General features: G+C 29.8%; 1 long non-coding RNA gene across 1 annotated transcript; it reads left to right on the top strand.

The window, feature by feature from the left end:
* Positions 1-329: 329 nt before the first annotated feature.
* On the top strand, positions 330-4,575 carry LOC142321530 (uncharacterized). Its single transcript, XR_012755654.1, has 3 exons — positions 330-633; positions 2,570-2,668; positions 3,752-4,575. It is a non-coding gene; the product is annotated as an uncharacterized LOC142321530 (long non-coding RNA).
* Positions 4,576-7,019: the final 2,444 nt, after the last annotated feature.

Genomic DNA, 7,019 nt, shown 5'->3' on the forward strand with positions numbered 1-7,019 from the left:
TAACAATGGTTTGTTTCCGTCATAAATTCAATAATTGAATTAAAACTGACAACGCAGGCTATCAGTTTGTAAATAATGAAAGGATATTCCAAGAAAATTATACAAACTGTGATTGTAAATAGAAAAAAGATAATGAATTGGTGTGAATAAATAATGTAAGTATAATATTGTTATTTAATCTGTCTTCTTTAATAGGTTTTGATAAGTTCCAGAATAATATTATTTATAACACTTTAACTTGATTTGTTTCCCGCGTAGATTTTAAAAATCGCATAAAAATGGCGGCAGATTAAGATGGTTGTTTGTAAGCAACGCGAGAACGCGTAAAATTCATTACCTAACATGGATGTGCTCAGTTAGCGTCCTTTCTAACGTACTCTTAACGGTTAATATTTAATTTAACGATGTGGATTGATTTGTTAGTTGTAATAATCTTATTTGAATGCTTACTGTTTCTGCGAATAATGAAATAATATTTTGCTCGGAGGTTTTCTACTAAAAGTATGTAATGAACGACATATAGTTAATTTTCTTAATTGTACACAATATGAATGTGATTTTTGAAACCCGTTTTACATTAATTATTTTCAGTTGTACCAAATACTAATTGTGTTATCTAAATAATATAAAACTGTAAGTAACTTTTAAGACGTCATGTTTATAGTCAATTTAGATGTATTATTTATTTGAAACTTTAATATTATTTTTTGTGCCCGTGGACATATTTTCGTTTTATTATTCATGGTGTTGTTAGCTCTACTTTCCGTGTTAATAATTATTTTTAATATTAAGGCATACTGGTTATTGTTGCAGAAATTATTTACCCATCCCAGCTATCTATTTTAATGGTTTGTTTAAAGGGTTTAATATTTGTACTTCCTCACACAAATGATATAAATGTAACCCTCAAAATCTTTATTTATAAATTCAAATTTGTAATAATGCTTTTTGTGAAATGCATAATGCATTTATTCATCGAAGGGCATGACAAAAATAACATAAAACTAAAGTTATTAATAATTGAGTTTCAGATTAATGTAATTTTTCTTCCAAGTCATTTGTATTGGCTCCTTCCAATAATAAATAGGAATGAGATAGTAATAGCTGCATAAGGCATTTTGAAATTTTTTACCTACTGCCCATATTGAGAATCATAAAGTTTCTAGCGCTCTAAAAATATTTAAACTTAATCATCTGTTAAAAATAATTGCATTTGCAGTTTTTAAGAAGCTCTCTTAAATACAACAATTGCAATTATTGTTTTTAAACGTGGCATATCCCATTTCTTAGTTGAAACTTACATTTTAAATTAGAGCAATTAAAACTCATTAAATCATATTTAAAGTATTTTTATTACATTTTCTTATCTATATAGTTATATAACAACAATATTGCTACCATATTCACTATAACAATACAATAATTAAAATAAAGCTTTCAATTGAACAATTTTTTGTCTAGTGTAGTAGGTATTTAATTTTAGTTTGAAATATCAGGAAAACATATTTTTGCCTTTTTTTTTAATCAGCCATCGCCTTCCTAGCCTGCCTGAAAATGTTCCCAATAAGGTTTTTTGCAAAGAAATTTTGTAGGTCTTTGGAACAGTGTAAGACTTTAAGGCAAAACTAGTGTTTTTTAAAGTCACAGTGTAAGACTTTAAGGCAAAACTACTGTTTTTTAAAGTCAAATTCACATTTTTGAGTGAATGTAATATTTATTGAACACTTCCTTGATGTTTTTATAATAAATTTTCATAGAATTATATAATCTAACAGAAGTAAATGAAACATAAATGGGTGTGTACATAGGTGGTTCTGTTACTTAAGCGGTTTAAATTAATGTTATTTTCCCTAAACTTTTTTTTCTTTCTTTGATCCATTCACTGTGTTTCCTTTCATCAAAGATTTCATCAAAAATTATTTATTTAATAATTAGAAATCAATTCTTTTGAACTAGCTTATTGGTTTTCTTTTTTTTAAAACAAAGTTAAATATTTGTTTTATTTATTTAGATTCAACAATTCCATTGAAGTGACCATATAAAATTTGAGTTTTTCTAATTGTATAATTTTTCAAAATTTTGGTAAATTTCATCAGAGTTGCTTATAAGTATTATCTTTGAGTTTTCTTAAAATAATTTTTTCAACAATTTCTAGATTTTCCTAAGAAATTTAGTAGGCCTTCCATACTATACAACACTTCTGGTAAAACCTGGGGTTTTATAGTGTTCTTTTTATTTTGTTTCTGTAAGATGAAAGTCACTTTCAATTATTGTGTTGTCATTTATTTCTTTTTTTTTTCTAAAACATTCAGGGTAATTATTTTACCTTAATATTGAAACTTTCAAGGTTTGGATTTTATAAAATTTGTAGCTTAATTTTATTTGCACATTTTTTTAATTCTTGAATTTTCATTCCTCTCTATCGAAAGCCTTCCAAAATTACCAGATCATCAGCTAATAGTAAAATGTTTACATTTAAATATTTAGATGTTGTGTCCCCATTTTTATATTTTCATTTTTATTAAGTATTTGTATTCTCCTATTCTATTCTGCAATTAATTTTTTCCAGAGCGCAATTGAACAATTTTGTGAGAGATCATCACTTTGTCTCGCTGCAGTTTTTATTTGAAAGGATTTGGAAATTCCACCCAAAAATTAACAATTTTGAGTATGTTTATTTTATAATGTTTTAGTGTTATTGACATAAATTCGCTCAATATTTTAACCAGAGATTCTCTATTGAATCGTATGCTTTAGGATTTTAGAAAAATAAATATTAATTCCGGATATCTAATTTTTTTGTACGATTATTATTTTGGTAGAATTTAGAGCTAGTGTGTACTGTAATTTTGATGAGATAGTAGATGATGAATGAAGCAACGCTGTGTTCTTCTTGAATCATTATAGTTAATTTCCTGTCACTCTTGTCATTTCGATTGAATTACAATATTTACATGAAAGTTAAGAACGTATGACACTTTAGTCATAATTGAACTTGAACGTTATCAAGAAACTATGAGTCCCTTTGGACTGAAGTGAAAACACGACCGCACTGTGCGGGATTCTGATGTAGAATGATCTTACGGCTTAACTTGCCAGAGAGTGTTAACACCCATTACATCACAGCACCGGACGGCTCAACATGGAACGGAACAATCTTATAATTATTTTTTTTGCAAACAAAAAAATGTTTGAGATTTTTATTTTATTTATTTTCAAACCGTCTATGGTGGAAATAAGTGGATCTTTTAAAGGTCAACTCTATCAAACCAGCTGATATTTTAAATTTAACATGGGTTTCAATTTTTATATTTACTAAAGAACTGTTTTCAATAGGCTTTTAAAATTAACCCACACTGAATAACAAGTGGTTTACTTTTTTATCCAAAAAAAAAACTGGATTTTTCGATTTACTAATTTTTTACAACCGCACATAAAGTACCAATCGCTTGTGAAAAGACAAAAACAATATTTTTGTTTTTTTTTAAAACAAAAATATTCCGTGTAAGTATATTGCAACTAGTATTTCAATTACAATAAATGAAGTTAAATTAAGAATTATTTAGACAGATTTAAATAAAATTTGTGAAAAACTTATATTTATACATTACCTATAATTTTTTTCATAAATATTCATTTTATTAAAAAATTGTTAATCATTAATACATAATTACACACCATAATTTTATGTCAGGCTTTAATTTGGTTTTATTTTAAATTATTGTAAGATTTTATTTTCAATATTTTCCAGACAGAAATGATGGGACAGCAAAGATTAAAATAAAAAGGTAATGTAACTGTCAAAAGGTTATAGGTAAGAAGAACACTACTTATTAATTGCATAAGTAAAATTACTAAGATATTTTTAAAATTTACCAGAGAATTCTTAGTTTCACTCAATAAAATTCTTTGATTGCTGTTGGTTCTCTGAGTCGAGGTGGGAATGAGTTGGCATAGAATGTCATTGTTTTGGTGGCATCCAGAAGCGGAGGTCACGATGTTTCGGTGATCCAGAAGGGACCCCGATGGGTGCTTGTCCGCTGGGAGGACACTGCTGATGGGGGATGGCTAGACATCGCCGCGTCACATTAGGCCAACCGATGCAACGTCTTATAGGCGGTTACCGGTTGCCCTAGTGTGGTTAAAAAAGGATAAAAAAAACTGTCATTGTTTAGTTAATGTTTGAAAAATTGTCTAATCAATTTGATATTTGTAAGAATCATAAAAAAAAAACAGATTAATTAAATTAATTCTGTAAAACACACGAATATCACTGAAAGCAAAAAAGAAAAAAAGAGTTGTAGAAGTGATTCTAGAGAAAGTCCTATTAAAAGCAGAACATTATTCAAGCCTCCGTCACGGTGATTGTCATACCCCTCACAAGCGCATAGCTTTTCTTTACTCCAATTGTCTGCATGATGTAACAGTTAATACTTTGATGTAATATATCCTTCGTTTAGATTTACATAATTAAATATAGTATACTGCTTACTAAGAATAAAGCATTTTTACTACTTATTTTACAAATGTCTGTCGACTTTTTTAAAATTCAGTTGGGCAGCAGCAGCAGCAATCACAAATACACAATAAAATTTAGTTGAGTTTGTTTTGTGCATTAACAGAAACAAAATAATTAGTAATCACCATCATAAATCAGCTGTCAATGATGAGATCACGATCACCATTATTCATTGAACACCGATCAGGTCATAAATCACCGTTCATTGTGCACTTGATCTCTGTTCAATGAGCACCGATTAGATCAGATCGTTCAATGAGTACCGATTGGGTCATAAATCATTGTTCAGCGATCATCAATCATCTCCATTATCAAAATGTATTAAAAACCATTACCATCTACTGTAAACCACATGAATATCGTGAAAAAAAACAGTTGTAGAAGGGATTCTAGAGAAAGTCCTATAAAAAGCAGAACATTATTCTAGCCTCCGTCACGGTGATTGTCATACCCCTCACAAGCGCATAGCTTTTCTTTACTCCAATTGTCTGCATGATGTAACAGTTAATACTTTGATGTAATATATCCTTCGTTTAGATTTACATAATTAAATATAGTATACTGCTTACTAAGAATAAAGCATTTTTACTACTTATTTTACAAATGTCTGTAGACTTTTTTAAAATTCAGTTGGGCAGCAGCAGCAGCAATCACAAATACACAATAAAATTTAGTTGAGTTTGTTTTGTGCATTAACAGAAACAAAATAATTAGTAATCACCATCATAAATCAGCTGTCAATGATGAGATCACGATCACCATTATTCATTGAACACCGATCAGGTCATAAATCACCGTTCATTGTGCACTTGATCTCTGTTCAATGAGCACCGATTAGATCAGATCGTTCAATGAGTACCGATTGGGTCATAAATCATTGTTCAGCGATCATCAATCATCTCCATTATCAAAATGTATTAAAAACCATTACCATCTACTGTAAACCACATGAATATCGTGAAAAAAAACAGTTGTAGAAGGGATTCTAGAGAAAGTCCTATAAAAAGCAGAACATTATTCTAGCCTCCGTCACAGTGATTGTCATACCCCTCACAAGCGCATAGCTTTTCTTTACTCCAATTGTCTGCATGATGTAACAGTTAATACTTTGATGTAATATATCCTTCGTTTAGATTTACATAATTAAATATAGTATACTGCTTACTAAGAATAAAGCATTTTTACTACTTATTTTACAAATGTCTGTCGACTTTTTTAAAATTCAGTTGGGCAGCAGCAGCAATCACAAATACACAATAAAATTTAGTTGAGTTTGTTTTGTGCATTAACAGAAACAAAATAATTAGTAATCACCATCATATATCAGCTGTCAATGATGAGATCACGATCACCATTATTCATTGAACACCGATCAGGTCATAAATCACCGTTCATTGTGCACTTGATCTCTGTTCAATGAGCACCGATTAGATCAGATCGTTCAATGAGTACCGATTGGGTCATAGATCATTGTTCAGCGATCATCAATCATCACCATTATCAAAATGTATTAAAAACCATTACCATTTACTGTAAACCATATGAATATTGCGGGAAAAAAACAGTTGTAGAAGGGATTCTATAGAAAGTCCTATAAAAATCAGAACATTATTCTAGCCACTCCCACAGTGTGTGTCATACCCCCTTACAAACTCATAGTATGTCTTTACTCCAGTTGTCTGCATAATGTAGCATTTAATTTGATGTAAATCTATCCTTCATATAGATTTACATTTAAAATAAAATATAATATGTGGTATACTAAGAATCAAGCATCTTTACAACTTATTTTACAAATCGTATGTCAACTTTTTAACAATTCACCTGTAGTAGCAAGAATCACAAATACACAGTAAAACAGTTGGGTTTGTTTTGTGCATTAACATAACAGAAACATAATAATTAGTAATCATCACCATCATAAATCAGCTGTCATTGATCAGATCACGATCACCATTATTCATTGAGCACCAATCTGGTCATAAATCACGTTCATTGTGCACTTGATCCCTGTTCAATGAGCACCGATTAGATCAGATCGTTCAGTGAGTACCGATTGGGTCACAGATCATTGTTCAGCGATCATCAATCATCACCATTATTACAAATCCTGTTTATCCTATAATATGGCAGTATATGATGATAGGTAATTAAGGAAAGAATTGCTGTAAGATTACATTAATTATTTGATGACAAAATTTTATTTCTGACTTCAAAAAGCTGAGAGCATAGTTGTGGACTTTCCCACCCATGGTTTTTTTCTGATACACAGGTTACACACACAGCTTGATTTAAAATATTTTTTGTTTATTTAATTTAATGAATCTAACCAAAGCGCGCGCACATACTGTATTTCATTTGTGTGGGTGTGTTAGTGTTAGCAGCCACTTTAAATACTTTTTACTGTTTAAATATTTATTTAATTTTTCCGCCCACTTCTTACATTACAACATGCAGATGACTACAGCAGTTGTACGTCAGTAATACACTAGTGCTCCTT

This window comes from Lycorma delicatula, chromosome 3 (genome assembly GCF_047948215.1).
Source record: "Lycorma delicatula isolate Av1 chromosome 3, ASM4794821v1, whole genome shotgun sequence".
Lineage (NCBI taxonomy): Eukaryota > Metazoa > Arthropoda > Insecta > Hemiptera > Fulgoridae > Lycorma > Lycorma delicatula.